The following is a 20,044-nucleotide window of genomic DNA, read 5'->3' on the forward strand; positions in this document are numbered from 1 at the left end:
AGGGCTGCTATGAGTCAGAATCTCAACGGCCACGGGTTGTTTTTTTTTTATCACTCTCACATGGGATACACTTAAGATATATATATGTATCCTATAAAAAAAAAAAAAAAAAAAAAAAAAAACCCAAACTCATTGCCATCTAGTTGATTCCAACTCATAGCGACCCTATAGGACAGAGTAGAACTGCCCCATAGGGTTTCCAAAGAGCAGCTGGTGGATTCAGGCTGCCGACCTTTTGGTTAGCAGACAAGCTCTTAACACAGCACTGTAGGGGATATATATATCTTATGGTAACATCAGGTTTGTTTTGAAACATGTAGTCATTTGAAAGAGATGACGATAAAAACAAATATAAGTCCTAATATTGTCTTCCAATTCCCTAATGGATTATCTTATATATGTGCAAGATGTAGACATTCCAACTGCAGATCCTCTTAGTTAAAATGACACCAGTTTAAGACCAGAACCCAGGCCCATCATTCAGGAATACACATCCTAGCCATGGTCAAGTCATCCTCATCAGGAAGCTGCTTACCTCAGGCTGTTGGAAAAACCTGCTACACCATACTTCAAAATGCAGTAGCCACCCCCAAACACGGATATTCTCCTAGCTGGACTAGAAACATGGAGTACTTCTCCCCTGGCCTTTCTGATCAGGGGAAGTAAGCTCAGTGTCATCTCCATGAGCCCAACCAAGTTCACATTCAGGATCTTTAAGAAATTGTCTTTGGTCTGCCATTCATTGGGCACATGGGCACACAAATGCCGGCATTGTTCACCAAACCCCAGAGGCCTGGTAGAAACAAAGAATATTAATGAAAAATGGGAAGAGCATTTTATAATCATTTCAGTGTGGAAATTGCACTTTATTGAGTGAGATAAACAATAAACCTAATAAATAGTTAAATTATACATTAAGTTAGAAGGTGATATACAGCAATAGAAAAAAGCAGGGTGAGCAGGGTTGGGGTGTTGGTCACCACGCTGAGTGAGGGTCAGGGTAAGCTTTATTGAGAAGTTGAGAATCAAGCAAAGACTTGAAGAAGGAGGGGTTAGTCAAAGGAATACCTGGAGAGGATAGTTCTAAACAAACAAACAAAAAAATTCCTGCAAGCTATACCCTAACGTAGGAACATGCCTAGCATGCTAGGGGAACAGCAAGAAGGCCAGTATATCTCGGGTAGAATATATGAGTTAGGGACTAGTAGGAGAATTGGTCAGGGACTGGAAGGGTACCAGGCCATGCAATACCTTATAGGCCATTTTACTGAGTTTAGCTTTTATTTCAGGTAAAATGATAAACCATTGACGGATTTAAGTAGTGTACTGACATAATATGACTTATTTAATAAAAGGTACTCTGTGTGCTTTGCTTAGATTGAAGGTAGACAATGGTAAAAGCAGGAGTCCCTGCAGCAAAAGTGGTAAGAAGTACTCAATTCTGTATAAATGGTGAAGGAAGACCGTATGGTTTCTTGGTGTATTGAATAAGGTGAAGGAGAGAAAAGGGGTAGTTGAAATGAATAACAGAATGGAGTTACCATTAACTGAGATGGGGATGGTCTGGAGACTGGCAAAGATCAGGTGTTCAATTCCATAAGGTTAAGTTTGAGACAACTCCCAGACATTCAAGTGCAAATGTTGAGAAGGAAATTGGAAATTCCAATCTGGAGTTTAGAAGAGAGGTATGAGCTAGAGATATAAGCAACAATACACAGGATGTCCATGAATTGAGCCCTGGAGCCGCCCCCAAATCATGGTGACCCCATGAACAATGAAACTACCACTGCCCAGTCCTGTGCCATCCCCATGAGCAGATCAGACCGACAATGCCCATTTTCATTTGTTAGGACTTTGATAGGGGTACATAGGACAAGAAAGTAGCATCTAGTACAGCTTAGGCCCTCACTCAACAGCCCAAATGAAGCCATTCCCATTACAGAAAGGTTTATTCTAAAAAGAAAGAGCACAAGATCTGGTGTTGTGGCTGTGCCAGCTGAAATCCATAAAGGAGACGCTCACTGGTTCTTATGTGCCTGTCTTAGTCATCTAGTGCTGCTGTAACAGAAATACCACAAGTGGATGGCTTTAACAAAGAGAAATTTATTCTCTCACAGTCTAGTAGGCTACAAGTCCAAATTTAGGGCATCAGCTCCAGGGGAAGGCTTTCTCTTCTCTGTCAGCTCTGTAGGAAAGTCCTTGTCATCAATCTTCCCCTGTTCGAGGAGCTTCTCGGGCGCAGGGACCCTAGGTCCAAAAGACGCACTCTGCTTTCTTGGTGGTATGAGGTCCCCATGTCTCTCTGCTCACTTCTCTCTTTTGCATCTCAAAGGAGACTGACTTAAGTAAGACACAACCTAATCTTGTACATTGAGTCCTGCCTCATTAACGTAACTGCCTCTAATCCTGCTTCATTAACATCACAGAGGTAGGATGTACAACATATAGGAAAATCACATCAGATGACAAAATGGTGGACAATCACACAATACTGGGAATCAGGGCCTAGTCGACACACATTTTGGGGGGATACAATTCAATCCATAACATTCTACCCTTTGGCCCCTGTCTTAGTCATCTAGTGCTGCTTGTAACAGTGACCCACTGGCAAGATTTTTGCTTCCTGTCCCCTCGATCTCATGCTCTGCAGGCCTAGAGTTCTTAGTTCCAAAGGGAGGAATGCTCCCACCTGGAGACACATCACTGATTCCATTGAACTGGAAGCTAAGAATGCCACCTGGCCACTTTGGGCTCCTTAGCCTCTGGATCAACAGGTAAAGAAGGGAGTTACCATACTGGCTGGTGTCATTGATCCTGATTACCAAGAGGAAATTGGATTGATATTACATAATGGCGGTAAAGAAGAGTATGTCTGGAATGCTGGAGATCCTTTACTACCATGTCCTGTGATTAAAGTCAATGGAAAACTACAGCTACCAAATTCTGACATGACTACTAATGGCCCAGACCCTTCAGGAATGAAGGTTTGGATCACCCCACCAGGCAAAGAACCATGACCAACTGAGGTGCTTGCTGAGGGCAAAGAGAATACAGAATGGGTGGTGGAAGAAGGTAGTTCTAAATACCAGTTACAGCCACGTGACCAGTTGCAGAAATGGGGACTGTAATTGCTATGAGTATTTGTTTTGTATGTGTGCATCTAATATTTTTGTCTCCTTCACTTATAAAATATAAGATGTAAATGGGGCTAGTGTGTTTTCGACTGTATGTGTGTTAGTTGTATCATGTTAGGTGCAAGTATGACTTTGTAATTATCTTTATTCAGAGATTATGTATGGTTTCAGGAGATGTGTACAGGTGCCCAGCTGACAAGTGGTGGACTGTGATGGTTAAGATTGTGTGTCAACTTGGCTAGGCGATTATTCTCAGTGTTTTAGCAGTTATATAATGTTGTGATCACTTCCCTGTTGAAATCTGATATGTGATCACCCCCATGATGGAATCTGCTGAGTGGTACTGGTGGAGGCGGGGCCTGTGGCGGCTCACCGCCCCCTCAGTTTCATCTCTCTGCCTTCCACCAGTTACTTTCTGCCTGCTTGCCTTGCGAAGGTTTTTGGCTTGTTCCAGAAGCAGCTGCCTCTTGTTGTCTCACCTCCGGTTCTTGGGACTTGAGCTAGCAGCTTACCTGTTGATTTTGGAATTCGTTGATCTCAGCTGGAGAGCAAGAGTCTGGTTCCCCAACCTGCTGATCTTGGGTTCTCCAGCCCCTGCAGCTAGGTGAATCAGGAGAAGCCTTGCGGTCTTGTCGGCTGATCTTGGAATTCGTTGACCTTCACAGCCTGTTAGTGGGAGCCCCTCTCTGACCTGCTGACCTTGGGTTCACCAGCTTCTGTGGCTCCATGAATTGGGAGAGGCCTCTACCCTGACCCATGGACTTGGGACATTTTAGCCTCTACAGTTGCATGAGCTGTTTCCTCGATATAAATCTCTCTCTATATATATTTATAAGCCTTACTGGTTTTGCTTCTCTAGAGAACCCAGCCTAAGACAGCCCCCAAAATTCATGTCCTTGCCACATGTAAAACACATTTACCCCATCATATATTAGCAAAAGTCTTAAATCAACTCCAAGTCCAAAATCCAAAAATTCCTCTTCATCTGTGAAATTGGGAATACACTTATCTGCTTCCAAAGTACAATGGTGGAACAGGCACAAGCTAGACATTTCCATTACAAATGGGAGAAATTAGAGGGAAAGGAGGGATAACAGGCACCAAGCAAGTCAGCAGAACACATTACATTAGCTCTCAAGGCTTGAAAATAATTCTCTGTTCTCTGAGACCATTTAGGCAACAGCCCTGCCCTCCAGACTCTGGCTACTGGCCACACTCTCTGGATACTGGAGGTCCCTTGGCCCTGGGCTTCAGCTCTGCCTTCTAATCCCACTGGAAAGGCAACACTGCTCCCTTGAATTTGGGTGGCCCCCTTCTAGTCCATCTGAGTGGTGACTTCACCCTTTGAGACCCCAGAGGTCATGGCCCTACCCTTTAAGACTAAGGCAGCTCTGTTTCCTGTGTTCCTTATCTCTTCAGCTTCTGCTTCCTGGTTCCTTGCCTCTCAGCCCTTCAGGCCTCACCACCCATGTCTGTCCTGCTGGGGCAAGTTTTCCAGATCTTTTAGCTCCACCGATAAGTGCCTGGAGGCACCCCACTCTGCCAGTAAACTTCGGCCATAAGGCCCTCAGCTCCCTTGCTCTGTGAGTCAGCAAGACTTGATCCACCGATAAGTGCTCAGAGGCACCCCACTCTGCCAGGAAGCCTCCTGCGCAAAAGGCACTCAGTTCTCTTGCTCTGTGAGTCAGCTCCAGTGCTGTCTCATGCTGGTCTCCTGGTTCTGCTGCTGCTTCCCACCATCTGCGCCGTCTCCAGTGTAATAGCTCTCCTCATTTGCTTCTGAGCCCTCACCAGAATTGTCTCTGATGTCCATAATTCCACCAACAGTCTCTGCAAGGCAATCTAGGCTTTTACTAGTAGGCACTTTAAAACTCTTCCAGTCTCTATTCACCATTTCAAAACAGCGTCCACATTTTAGGTATCTGTCAGAGAAGCACCTCACTCCCGGTACCAAATTCATTTTAGGTATCTGTCAGAGAAGCACCTCACTCCTGGTACCAAATTCTGTCTTAGGCTGTGTTCTCTAGAGAAGCAAAACCAGTAAAGTGTATAAATATATAAAGATTTATATCAAGGAAATGGCTCATGCAATTGTAGAGGCTGGAACGCCCCCAAGTCCATGGGTCAGGATAGAGCCTCTCCTGATTCACGTAGCCACAGGGGCTGGCGAACCCAAGATCGGCAGGTCAGTCAGCAGGGCTCTTGCTCACAGGCTGTGAAGATTGATGAATCCCAAGAACAGCAGGTAAGATGGCAGGTAAGCTGCTAGCTCAAGTCCCAAGAACCAGAGGTCAGATGAACAGGAGCCAGCTGCAGGATCCATAGCGAGCAAAAGCCTGAGAGCCTTGCCAGAAAGTTCACTTATATTCAATGTGGGCCACACCCCTGAGGAAATTCTCTTTCAACTGAATGGCTACTGACAGCAGATCCCATCATGGATATTATATCAAATCTTATCATGGACGTGATCACTTCCTCATAGGACTGTCAAACTACATCATAACTGCCAAACCACTGAGAATCATGGCCTAGCCAAGTTGACACACATTTTTAGGGCACACAATTCAATCCATAACATGCCATTCCAGTCTCATCGGAGATCATAAGTATGTGTATGTGTATATATATATGTGTGCATGTATGTGTTTTAACTTGATGCTATAGAAAGTAAAAGCAAAAAAAAAAAAAAACCTGTTGTCATCTTGTTGATTCTAACTCATAGTGACCCCATGTGTTACAGAGTAGAACTGCTCCATAGGGTTTTCTTGGCTGTCATCTTAACAGAAGCAGTTCGCGAGGTCTTTCTTCTAAAGTGCAGCGATAGAAGGTACATGGTTGGGGTGGGGGGACAAAGTGCTAATTATTAGAACCGAAATTAAAAATGAAAGGAGTTTAAAAAGAATGTATTACTGTAGTCATCAGGGAAGGCTTCACGGAGCGGTTGGCTTTTAAAGGAAAGGCTCAAACTGAGAGAGGAGGAAGGACAGAAACAGTCACCATGGGAAACTGCTGGCATCAGCAAACTCCCAGGGCATCAAGACTTAGCTCCTGGAGGGTAAGATTTTTTTCTGAAATGCTGGAGAGCTAGAGGCTCTTCAACCTTTTATTAACATGCAGATTTGTATCAATAAGAGCCAAGCTATTTTTTATTTTAGTTTCATTCTTATAGGAGAGGGAAGAGAAAATCAATCATATGGTCAGTCCAACTTGGACATTTTGCAGGAAGCACAGCGCCTGGGGCCTAACCGATTTCCAGGTGTCTGTGGAAATGCTGGAGGCATGAAAAAGTCTTTATTCACCACAGAGTATGAAAACAAAGTGGCATAATAAAACATTTGTCGAAATAAGATTATAAAATATATGTCAACCTCATTCATTGGTCATTATTCTGTGAACCATTTGGGGGTTAAAATTTCTCAATTTTTCTGAATTCCTGAGCGTTTGTAATGACTGCTGCAACATCACAGCCAATCACAAATTAAAATGAATTATGAGCAGTTCTGAAGATTAGTTTTTAACTTTATATTTAACTAAAACTTTAATTTTTAACTAAAATTTTTAAAAATTTTCTACCTGGGTTGTGGATGCATTTCCTTGTATTTAATCCTGATGTGTGGTGCAAGACTGCCACGATAAGCCTGCAGGGTGGTTCAGGCTAAAACAACATATTTCATCCTTTATTTTTTTTTTGCCTCAATAATTTCTAAAGTAACTAGGAAATTCAAAACAAAAAAATTAACCAGTTTTATTGTCATGACTTTAGAGAATGGTGCTGCTCTCAGCAACTGGAAAAAAAGCACTGTTTGCAAAAGCCCTGAAAGGAAGACATTTAACTTTCCCAAAACAAAGAGGAAAAATGCCTTACACAAAAATTACGATGAAGTGTTGTCTTCCTCCAGTGGTGCAGGGGCTGGAGATATTGGGAATGGGAGGATCAGAGTTGGGCAGAGAAAATTAATTCTCCATTTCCTTTTCAGAACTGGGAGTAGGAGGGATATGCTAGGAAGGAAAATGCAAGATAAGTAGAGAGTGAACTACAAAGAAAGTAGCAGTTCCTTCAGCAGATGGCACAGCACATATGGATGAGTAGGCAGCAGGCCTTTCCTTGTGTCCTGCTCTGTCCTCACTGCAGCCTCTCTCTCAGCTATTTCCTCTCCTTCCATTTCTGAGCTCTTGCCCATACTGCATTCAGGCCTTGGCCAGACTGGTGCAAGGAATCAAGAGAATATACACCCACAATCACTAGTCTACAGGATGCTCAACTGCAGCTGACCCTGATGGGTGCCCCTGCCCCGAAAGGCTCCAAACGGTCTGCTTTGGAGCTTCTTCTAGATAACTTGGAAATCTGTTCCCTTGCCAGGTTCAAGGAATCCTCTCTGCTACTTCCCTGGGCTCCCTCAGGAACTCTTGACCAGGGCTGATAAGAGGAAACAACACCCAGAAAAACACTGCTCAGATCTTAGTGATTAGAGTTCGGGTGTAACTTGACCTCACCTGTGTTTCTAAACGGTGCGTGATCATTAAACTTCACCTGTGGGCACTTAACTGCACAATAAAGATATTCCCAGGCCCCTCCCTAGATGCAGTTGATCTTTTTGATTCTCATTATCTGGCAAGTTTGGGAAAGATAGTGTATACTGGTCCCAGGAAAAGACATATAAAAAATGAAATGTAGTTTTCAACATAATGGCATCCTGTATTAAAGGAACCAGAGTTATTTTTTACTCCAGACTTTCAGAGGCCACTGCACCTACAGAATTAGAGGTGTTCTACACCACAATCACGTGTTTCTACTCTCTCTTGGCCTTCTTAGCCTTCATTCTATCCTTCACCCAGGTACATACACTTAAGCTGTTAAATCTATTTCCCCACTGTCACCATACCAATTTCTACCTTCCACCCAGGTACAGACATATCCCACAAAACCTAAATTTTTCAGGACAATCCCAACTATAAACATTTATTCACTTACCCCATGAATACTACTGGATTTGTCAGTTCTCATGTAATCAAAACACCACCCCAATATATTCAACAATCTGACCCTTACGACTTTGCACCTGGCATATTATCTGGGCATTCTAAAATAATGAAGACAAAGCAGTAGTCTAAAGGACAGGCTCCCTTGCCATACTTCTGTCCCCCACATGCTCCTTCACACACTGGGTGGCTGCAGCGATGCTCTCTGTTTGGGTGATGTCCAGGATCACTGTCTCCAGCCTGTCTGACGTCTGGCCCTCAGCTGCTTGGCCCCCTGCTCCGTCAGATACGCAGCCAGCACTCTCAAGCCTCGCAGGTCCAGCTGCCTGGCCAGCAGGTTCCCGAAGCCCGAGTCACAGCCCGTGATAAAGACGTACTTGTCTCGGAGGTGGCTCACCACCTGCCTCTCCCGGTACCAGTGCAGCTTCTGTTAGAGCAGCACATGGTGAGGGTCCCTCCTTCCCCTTGAGAAAGAAGAAAACTCTTCCAGATTCACCCAGATAGAGGTTATATTGTTTTAACTACAATCAGCTCCACACTTTAATATACTCATTTTAGTTACCACGACTCCTGTGAAAGATTAACTTTCAGTAATAATGACCTTATGTACATCAGTTGACTAAGCTATTCTGAGAATTTGTAGAATAAAAGTGGAACATCTCTCTGATCTTTTTAACATAAATAAATAGTTTCACCTCTCCCTGGGTGATACAAAGATTAATGCACTCAGTTGCTACCTGAAAGGTTGGAGGTTCAAGTCCACCCATATGCATCTCAGAAGAATGGCTTGGCAATCTACTTCTGAAAAATCAGCCATTGAAAACCCTATGGAGCACAGTTCTATTCTGACACACATGGGGTCGCCATGAGTTAGAATCAACTCAATGGCAACTGGTTTCACCTCTCCCAAAAAGAACTTAGTCAAAACCCAGTTTGTTAAACCCTCATCCAGAATCCAGGCATTGGGTAGGATTTTCATACTACACAGCACCAGCAGGTCTGACCTTACTCATGAACTTGCAAAGCCTAAAATCTGCAGGAATATTGGTACATAAGAGAGAGGAAGAGAGAGAAGTTTTGCATTCCAACCAACCAAGCAGTGATTGTGACAGTGAACAGCAGTCAGGGCATGTGTCATGGATTGAATTGTGTCCCCCAAAAAATGTGTGTAGCAATTTGGCTAGGTCATGATTCCCAGTATTGTAGGATTGTGTAATCTGATGTGATTGCCTTATGTGTTGTAAACTCTATCACTATGATGAGATTATATGTGATCTCCTTATGTGTTGTAAATTCTGTCACTGTGATGAGGTTATACTGATGAGGTTGACAAGATTAGATAGCGTCTTAATGCAATCTCTTTTGAGATATAAAAGAGAGAAGCGAGCAGAGACACATGGGAACCTCACACCACCAAGAAAGCAGTGCCAGGAGCAGAGCACGTCCTGTGGACCTGAGGTTCCTGTGCTGAGATGCTCCCAGACCAAGGGAAGACTGATGCATCACACGGATCTTCCTCCAGAGCTGACAGAGAGAGAGGGCCTTCTGGAGCTGATGCCCTGAATTTGGACTTGTAGCCTACTGGACTGTAAGAGAATAAACTTCTCTTTGTTAAAGCCATCCACTTGTGGTATTTCTGTTAGAGCAGCACTAGATGACTAAGACAGCATGCATCATGCAGAGGATTGCACAGGTCAAATTCTTCTCTCCTTGAGTTAAAAACTTGTTTAAACCTTGGCAATCTGTGAGGAACAGAAAACATAGAGAAGAAATATATTAGCACATGAATATAGAAGTAAGAATAGAAAACACCATGAAACAAAGTAATATTTTTTTCTCTTAACACTGGGAAGGTCATGATTTTCCCTTAGGAGTGCAGGTGGTGGCCGCTGAGGACTGTGTGAGAGGAAGCACCATGCACAACTGAGCACGGGCTCTTGAGCAAGATGACTGGTTTGTAATCCCATCTTTTCCAGTGACTATTTGAATGAATTCTCTCTCTCCCACCTCAGTATCCTTATCTATAAAAAGGTCATAATAATAATTCATCCCTCATGGGGATGTGCAAGTAAACTGAATGCTTCATACAGAGCTAATCAGATTCAGTGGAAAAGAAGGTCTGCCATGAGCAAGGGATGGGGGAAGAGCAGGAAGTGAGCCTGGAATCCTGTCTGGCACACAGTAGGTGTTCAAGAAGGTTTTGTTAAAGGAATGAATGTGCCTTCTCTGCTCTGACAATATTAAGGACAGATTTACAGCCTTCAAATTGTTTGTCTCCATAGCTCTCCTTCACCTCTGGGGACACCTGTATACTCGGGGCAAAGGATGGGAGTTTTAATGTTTTCGTGCTCTGTGATAGCAACATGAACACTCAAAGGACAAACTCCCTTCTGAACCACAAGACAGGAAAATATTAAGCAAAGGAACAATGTGTGTCTGTGTAATAATCTTATCCCATCCTATCACAGATGATGAGAGAAGGCAGCATTAAGTCGGAAAGAATGAAAGTATAAACTCCACGGCAGCTAGAGAAGAGGTCCAAGGTATAACACAAATGGACAAGTTATTATGTTGAGTCATATGAAATTAAGGAGTCCCCAGGTGGCACAATGGAGACCTCATGGCACAGTGGTTAAGAACTCAGCTGCTAACCAAAAGGTCAGCAGCTCAAATCCACCAGCTGCTCCTTGGGAACCCTATGGAGTGGCTCAGCTCTGTCCTATAGGGTCTCTATGACTGAATCAACTCGACAGCAACATGTCTGGTTTCTTTGGTTTGGGGTGGCACAAACGGTTAAATACTCAACTACTAGCCGAAAAGTTGGCAGTTGTTGTAGGGGGAAAAAAATCACAAAGTTTAGTAAAGCAAAAAGAAAGTTTTGTTCAGCTTATTGTTCAAAGGGACAAACGTGGGAAGTGGACAACCATGCTATCAGAGCCATGTCTGCCCGAGTCCAAGGAAATATCACAGAACAGACAAAAGTGGGAAAACAGACAAGCCTGCTGCTAGAGCCATGTCTGTCCAAGCCCAAATAATATTACAGAATAGGCAAGAATGGGAAAACGGACAAGCATGCTGCCACAGTCATGTCTGCCCCAGTCCAAAGAAGGTTACAGAGTCATCAGTATATATTAACATTACAAATGGGCAAAACCACTGAAAGCTTCACCTTTTCACAGATTGGCTAGAAACTGTGATCCTACATTTTAAATTGTCTTTCTTAACAGTCACTTGTACAGGTTTCAGTAAGGAGTCAGGAGGATCTTCATTGGTCCAACAACTTCTATTCACTAAATGCTAATAGAAAAAGACAAGAGTGGAAAGTCTTTTGTGTTCTGTTTGATTGGCTTTATGTGAAAGATTTCCTAAAAGATATTTTCCAAGATTATCTTAGCTATTGTCTTATACCTCAGGGCCCTGTTGATGTGTCCTTGTGAGTCCTTGTGAGCCCAGCTCCAGCTGGGTCACATTCTCTATGCTCAAGAAGAGGGAATAAATGATTCCAATATTATTTTCTAAATCATTCCCTCCTTTTGATCAGATATTGTATATTGGCTTCTTACAATTCCCCTATAATAGAGACAACTTGTTTACAGTTTTTTTATGACTGGGATTCATCCAATTTCTGATAACTATAGCAAAGCAGCAATTATTCTCATCTTTTATCTTAAAAGGGTCTCCACCTAGTTGGAAAGGGTCGTTCAAAATCTTCCCTGGAACTATATGACCTTGGAGACTCCGTGCTGGGAGCTGAGGAGGCCTGATCTTGCCCCACCCTCACTCTCTGAACTCATTGAAGACATTTACATACACTTAAGTTGACCTAGGCATTTTGAAGGGCAAAAGTAACTAATTTCTTTTTTACTGTTCTCCAACTGCTACTTTTACTTTAAGACAAAACTATCTTTTTTCCTTAAATAAAACACATTTCATACAATATCTAGCTCAAGTTTTTTAGAAAAGTTTCACCTTTAAGATTGACATAGTCTACTTTTCAAATAGACCAATTTATATCAAAGTTTCTCCAAGTTGCTCCTAGAAGTCTAAATCATAAGACAGACACAAGATGTAGTTTCTTCTGGATGAAAAAAGAACTGAGGTTCTACGACCAGCCTTACAAAAAACAGCAATTCTCAGCCATAACCTCCAACCTGATACAAGACACAATGCTCTAGACCAGAGACAAGCTCTTAGGACAAAAGCAGACACAGAGACCACATAAACTCACCAGACAATACCACACAAAACAAGGATATGGGGATTCTAGTTTCTTAAAGTATATATAGCAATTTTGGGTAAGATGGACTCAATTCAATGGGAAAAATAGGTTCTAGATAAAACTTTTTGTCAGACCCTCAGATGGAGGAATATTAGACTTTTTGACAAAACCTGAGCATCAAGCAAAAATTCCTCAAAAAGGAAAAGACAACACAAATGGAAGCCCATGTTCCCAAAGTGGTCACTGGAATTCCAAACTACTTCTATTATATTCAGTTTATAGTGTTTTTGAATACGGAGCCTAGACCAGTGTCTTGGTACATTTATCAAAGATGTGAAGCGCTAAGGTTCAAGCTTCTGGTTTCCATCTTTTTGAACTTAATTCATTGTGATGGCTAGAGACCTAGTCTCTTATTTTAGATCTTAAATATACTAGTTTCTCCAAATGGAAAGTACTTTAAAGTTACTGATGATTTTAATTTTAACATTGTGATTCTTTATTGAGAAACTGTATCATAAAACAGGTATGAAACTACCACTTCTCCCTTAAATTTCATAACACAGGTCAGGAGCTGCCACCTCTCCACAAGGAAAAGATTAGTCCAAAGGACTAATGGACCACAGCTACCACGGCCTCCACCAGACTGAGTCCAGTACAACTAGATGGTGCTCGGCTACCACCACTGACTTCTCTGACCGGGATCACAATAGAGGGTCTTGGACAGAGCTGGAAAAGGATGTAGAACAGAATTCTAACTCACAAAAAAAAAAAAACAAAAGACCTGATTTACTGGCCTGACAGACTGGAGAAACCCCAAGAGTATGGCCCCCGGACACCCTTTTAGCTCAGTGGTGAAGCCCCTCCAAAAGTTCACCGTTCAGCCAGGGATTGGACAGCCTCATAAAACAAAACAGGACTAACAAGACACTGCAGTCCAGGGATAAAGACAAGAAGGCACGAGGGGACAGGAAAGCTGGTGATAGGGAACCCAAGGTTGAGAAGGGACAATGTTGACATGTCATGGGGTTGTTAACCATTGTCATAGGGCAATATGTGTACTAACTGTTTAGTGAGAAACTATTTGTTCTGCAAACCTTCATCTAAGGTACAAAAAAAAAAAAGAATTATCTACGTGAGATCAAATTGACAACAGCAACTCAAAAGGTTTGATGGGAAGACTAGGGGACAGTGAGTTGAAGATAATGCTGATGGAATAATTTGGAAAAGGATAGTGAGAATAGCAGCACAACTGGAAGAATGTAATCGATGTCACTGAATTGTACATGTAGAAACTTTTGAAATGTTGTAACTTTGGCTATGTATATTTTCACCAAAATAAAGGTCCTCAAGGTCGAGAAGGGAGAGTGTTGACATGTCATGGGGTTGTTAACCAATGTCATAAAATAAGATGTGTACTGACTGCTTAATGAGAAACTATTTGTTCTGTAAACCTTCATCTAAAGTACAATAAAACAAAAAATTAAAAAAAAAAAAGCTGCCACCTCTCCCTGCAAATTTCATGACACAGGTCAGGAGTTGCCACCTCCCCCTGAGGATTTCGCAAAACAGAGCACTATTTTCCAGGTTTTCTCTGAGCCACATGAAGGCCTGAATTTTGCAGCTTATAGTGACTCAAAGCTCTTTGAAAATAGAATTACCTCTTTAATGTTTCAAACACCCAAACCTGGACCTAAACTGCAGGTCACCTAAAGAGTTACTAAATGTCACTCTTAACCAAACAATCAAGCAAAAATCTAAGAAAGATTATCCTTAATCAACCAACCGGGTTTTTCAAACAAATATGCCAAACAAAGCTTAAGAAGACATGAGAAAGAGAACAAAAAGAATATGCAAAGGCTCGTTTTCCAAGAGCACTCACCCCATCGGTGTCGAAGGGACATGGAGTGGGAACACACGGGTCCAGAAGATAGGACCTCTCTTTGCCAGCTTCTGCTCCACAGTCCAGGTCTCCTCGAGATCGACTCGATTGTAGCTTCAGAAATCCTTGACAACTACATCATTAACTGTTGTACGGGAAAAACATCAAAAAGTTTAGTAAAGCAAAAAGAAAGTTTTATTTGGCATATATTCAAAGGGGCAAAAGTGGAAAGCGGACAACCATGCTGCCAGAGCCATGTCTGCCCGAGTCCAAGGAAATATCACAGAACAGTCAAAAGTGGGGAAACAGACAAGCCTGCTGCTAGAGCCATGTCTGCCCAAGTCCAAAGAATATTACAGAATAGGCAAGAATAGACAAGTATGCTGCCATAGCCAAGTCTGCCCGAGTCCACAGAAGGTTACAGAGTCATCAGTATATATTAACATTACAATTGGGCAAAACCATCGAAAGTTTCACCTTTTCACAGATTGGCTAGAAACTGTGATCCTACATTTTGAATTGTCTTTCTTAACAATCATTGGTACAAGTTTCAGTAATGACAGTCAGGAGGGTCTTCATTGGTCCAACAAATTTCTGTTCACTAAATGCTAATAGAAAAAGACAAGAGTGGAAAGTCTTTTGTGTTCTGTTTGATTGGCTTTATGTGAAAGTTTCCCTGAAAGATATTTTCCAAGACTATTCTCTTTATACCTCAGTGCCCAGTTGATGTGTCCTTGTAAGTCCTTGTGAGCCCAGCTCCAGCTGGGCCACATTCTCTATGCTCAAGAAGAGGGAATAAATGATTCCAATATTATTTTCTAAATCACAGTTCAAACCTACCCAGATGCACCTCAGAAGACAGACCTGGCAATCTGCTTTCACAGCCTTGAAAACTCTATGGAGCAGTTCTACTCTGCACACATGGGGTTGTTATGAGTCGGAATCGACTCTACAGTAACTAACAACGATATGTGACATTGCCATTTTGGTAAGTCACAAACAGTTGCATATGGACAATTTCATATGATTTGAACCAAGAGACCCAGAGTCTTCAGTAGATCTGAAGATGCTTCAGGCAGAGGGAGGCGTTACTGCTGCCTGTCTTACCAGTCCAGCTTCATGTCACTCTTGCTGATCCAGCTACGCCGAAGCCATGCTGAGCACCACTTATTTCCCTGGAAACCTGAGTCCCTACATACCCATCGTGCCTTTGCACAAGCTCTCTGCCCAGACCCGCCCTTCCCTTACTTACTGCCTTCTCAGGTTACAGCTCAGCTCCTCTAGGAAGCCTTCCTTGACTCTGTGTCTCAAAGCAGAACTTCTTGTTGTTGTTGTTTTGTGCCATCGAGTCGATTCTGACTCATAGCGCCCCTATAACAGAACTAGTCACCTCCTTATTTATGCTTCTCTTGCGCTTAGTAAATTCCTCATGCACTCAGTGTATATTTATTATACAGCTGAGGGCCAGGACTTTGCAAAGTTCTCAACAGTCCACACGGTTGGTAAAGTAGAGGGTCATCAAAAAAGAGGAAGACCCTCAACGAGATGGATCGACACAGTGGCTGCAACAATGGGTTCAAGCATAACGATTTTGAGGATGGGGCAGGACCAGGCAGTATTTCGTTCTGTTGTACATAGGGTATCTATGAGTCAGAACAGACTCAACAGCACCCAATAACAACAACAGTCCTTGTCCACAGGGAGATCACTGCAATGACTCCTGCACCAAGTTTCTTCAGGTCAGGTCTCCTGACCTTCCTATCCATTCCCCAGATCATGAGGTAACATGCTCTTACCTCTCTCCCCAAAAGACAGACTGGTTTAGACTAAAGTTGCCTTATAACCTGCCTAGAAAAACAATCAGTTGGGAGTAACCATAACTGCACAACCAGAGAAACATTTGTAAAATTTTTCACAATAAAGTTTTGGGAATAGTATTCCTGAAGTTGCATGTTAAAGTGCCTCAGATCTTAACTTTTCCTACTCCCTTATACCTGACAGATGGTGATTATACTACATTTCCACAGACATAAAAATTCTGCTGTGTTAACCAAAAACAAACCAAAAAAAAACAAGTTGCCGTCAAGTCATCTCCAACTCATGGTGATCCCATGTGTGTCAGGGTAGAACTATATTCCATAGGGTTTTCAATGACTGAAATTTTTGGGAAGTGGATCTCCAGCCCTTTCTTCCGAGGTGCCTCTGGGTGGACTTGAACCACCAACCTTTCGGTTAGCAGTAAGCAAGTGCGTTAACTGTTTGCACTACCCAAGGAATCCTAGCTTTAACTAGGGTGACCATATAATGTACTGTCCAAACCATTCTTTTATGTCCTTCTCTGACCCATTAGCTGAAGCCTCTCCCTGGAGACTTTTGTTCTCACCCTTTACAGCATTTACCCAGGGTATCAGCTAGCACTGAGGCCTGTGCCAGGTTGGTGCAAGGGTTAAAAAAAAAAAAAAATGAAGACCTATAATGACAAATCCAGGGGATGCGTGTGTAAAAATCACACCTTCTAGCTCAACTGCAGCTGGACCTCGTAGTGGCTCTCCACTTTACACCCACAAATGGCCTGCTTTGGAGTTTCTTCCGGGAAACCAGAACTTTGCCTTCTGCATATAGGCTCACAAACGTCAGGGAGCTAATAGCCTGGCTCACCTCACAGGATGTTTCCATGGCTGCTGTGCTGCAGATGATTTCCAGAAATACACTGCTCATGCCCCACTGTGACTTGCTCTCATCTCATCTGTGTTTCCCAAATGTGCCTAATCACAAGACTCAGCTGGGCCACTGGTTGAAAAGTAACACTTCCCAGGCCCCTAAGTTCTTATGATCATGAAAGTTTGGGAAGGACTGGTTTACACTGCCCTCAGGAAAGGCATATAAAATGAGATGTGGGCAGCATAATTGCATCCTGTTTTACAGGATGTTTTTGTAAAGCAAGATTCTTCTTGAAAGCAATAAGAAAAGGCACTTCGTAACTTACCTTCTTGGCTAAGTCAGCATGTCTGTACCCTGGATTTCCAGTGGCCAAGGTCCCTGCAGAGTTTGATTTCTGCACCATTTCTCTTCCTCACTGCCTCTGCCTCCCAGTCCTTCATTCCACCTCCCAGCCAGTTACATACACGTGAATTACACACAACTGAAATTTTTTTATGGCAGTCTAGACCTCAAACATTTTTTCCGTGTCTTCCTAAATACCTTTGTATTGGTCAGCCCTGTGCAATGAAAACACTTCCCCAATACACGCTCCATTTTAACTCCAAGACTTCGCACGTGGCACATTTTCTGGTAATTCTAAGACATTGAGGAAAAGCAGCCTATCTAAAGAACAGACCCCCCACCTCTGACCATACCTCTGTCTCCCACACACTCCTTTACCCACTGGGAGGCTGTAGCAATGCTCCCTTGTCACACCTGGTAAGGAAACTTGCTTGTGTCCAGGATCACTGTCTCCTGTCTCACATCTGGCCCCTGCTCCATCAGACACGCAGCTAGCACCTGAAAGCCTCAAGGTCCAGCTGTCTGGCCAGCAGGTTTCTGAGGACGGAGCCACAGCCCGTAATGAAGACGTACTTGTCTCGAAGGTAGCTCACCATCTGCCTCTCCCAATACCAGCGCAGAAGGTAGTACGGACCCACGAAGCCCACCAGATGATCGTGACCCAATAGAGGAGGAAAATAATAATTACATATGTGTGTGCCATACACTGAAAACACACACACTCTTCACACCTCCTTCCATCCAGAGGTCTCACATACAGCAGCTTGGAGTCCACCATTTCACCTTCAGTGTAAACCTTAGCTCCCCCTTCCCCCTCCCACACTTATCATAGTCCATCTTGGAAGAAGGAGTTTTCAATTGAACAAGAGCTCCAGACATCAGAAACTCTTTTCAATCAACTTTATTGGCACTAGGCCCAATGCTGCTCCATAATGGCAGTTATCAGGCAGACATTTGGAAAATGAATAACATCCACGTGATTGAGGAGTTCATGCATGACAGAGGAGACAGACGGGTCAATGGTTAATCACCATGCAGGAAGCCCTCACTATCTGGATCCTCTTGGGCCCTTGAGCTTGGAAAACCAGAGCTGTGGCTCAGAAGGAAACTGTACTGTATGACGTCTATCTCACTGTGGGCACGGTCTGTGACTTTTCTCTATTCCCTAGAAGCTGGCCCAAGTCCAGGCATATGGGTGTACAACAAACACTTGTTGAAGAAATACAGAATATATGGTCTCTAGAAGATCAATAAAGAGGTTACTTAATCTCCCTTGATACAGTGAGTCAAGCAAAGACTCAAAAAGGAGTTGAGCTGGAAACTAAAAAGTAGGTAAGAAGAGGAAGAGTATTCTTGGCAGAGAGAACAGCCTGCAGAAAGACACAGTGGGTTTAAAAGGGCTCAAGTGTCCAGGTTGCTGAGAGGCACTCAGTATGGCTACAGCGGACAGCTGGTCTCCCAGAACGCCATGAGGCTGGGCTGGGAAGAGGAAGCACTATTGCCTCCCTCCACCTGACCATCTTCACAGCTGGTAAGGAAACTCACTTGTATCTTGTGTTTTTGAGTTGTACCTTGGACATCTTACTCAGCTGCCCTAGGGTTTATTATTGTTGTTGTTAGTTCCTGTCAAGTCAATTCCGACTCCTGGCAACCCCATGTGTGCAGAATAGAACTGTTCCATAGGGTTTTCAAGGCTGTGACCTTTTGGAAGCAGATCACCAGGCTTGTCTTCCAGTCACCAAAAGGTTGGAACTGCCAACCTTTTGGCTAGTAGTCCAGTGCTTAACCGTTGGCACCATCCAGGGACTCCTTGGGTTTATTCTTTCGTATTCTTCCCAAAGTACTTCGCCTTGGACATCTTTAGGAGGAGGAAGGATTGTTCACAGGCATGCACTGTTCCTGGTTCACACTCCTGTCTTGTGTTTCAGAAGGGAGCTACAACCTTTTGATGTTCGAGTGGCTATCATAGAACCAGACAACTTCAAAACAGGTCTCCTGACCCCTGACAATACAGAGGATGTGCTTAAGGAGATCTGGAGCCAAGCGTCCCTAGAAGTGAAGGAGAGCTATGGAGGCCAGTACTTTGAAGACTGTAAGTTCCCTCTTCAATACCCACAGACCAACAAAAAAAAAAAAAAAAAAAACGAGTTGCTGTTGAGTCAAGCCAACTCAACTCCAACTCATGGCAACCCCATGTATGTCAAAGTAGAACTGTGCCCCACAGTGTTATCAAGGGCTGATTTTTCGGAAGCAGACTGTCATGGCTTCCTTCCAAGGCACCTCTGGTTGGCCTCAAACCTCCAACCTTTCAGTTAGCAGCCTAGCGTGTTAACAATTTGCACCACCCAGGGACTCCACCCACAGACCAGGGATGGCAAATTCATAAATTCAATCTGTACTTCTTAAGTACCTCTTCTCTGCCAGGCACAGTTTCAGGCTCACTTGCTGCTGCTCCCTCCTGCCTTGGTCAGGTCTCCTTTCAACTGAACCTCAGCACACACTCAGTACACATAAGCTCAGTGCCAGGCACTGTTTTGAGCCCTTTATAAAAATTAAATCAGTCAATTCTCACATCTATGAAGCAGGGAATGTTATCATCTCCTTTTACCATAAAAAAAAAAGTTGAATTACTTGGCTAAGGTCACCCATCTCGTCAGTGACAACACCAAGAACCAATCCCAGACAGCTTCACTTCAGAGCTGTACTCTCCAATATGATAGCCACTGGCCACATGGGCTGCTGAGCACTTGAAATGCAGGTAGTCCAAAATGACGTGTGCACTCAGTGTGATACACACACCGGATTACAAAGTCAGTACCAAAAAATGTA

General features: G+C 43.3%; 1 pseudogene; it reads right to left on the reverse strand.

Annotated features, from left to right (window-relative positions):
- Positions 1-531: 531 nt before the first annotated feature.
- On the reverse strand, positions 532-16,930 carry LOC101357133 (retinol dehydrogenase 16-like; annotated as a pseudogene).
- Positions 16,931-20,044: the final 3,114 nt, after the last annotated feature.

The sequence above is a fragment of the Trichechus manatus genome, unplaced genomic scaffold (genome assembly GCF_000243295.1).
Source record: "Trichechus manatus latirostris isolate Lorelei unplaced genomic scaffold, TriManLat1.0 scaffold00069, whole genome shotgun sequence".
In the NCBI taxonomy this organism is placed as follows: Eukaryota; Metazoa; Chordata; class Mammalia; order Sirenia; family Trichechidae; genus Trichechus; species Trichechus manatus.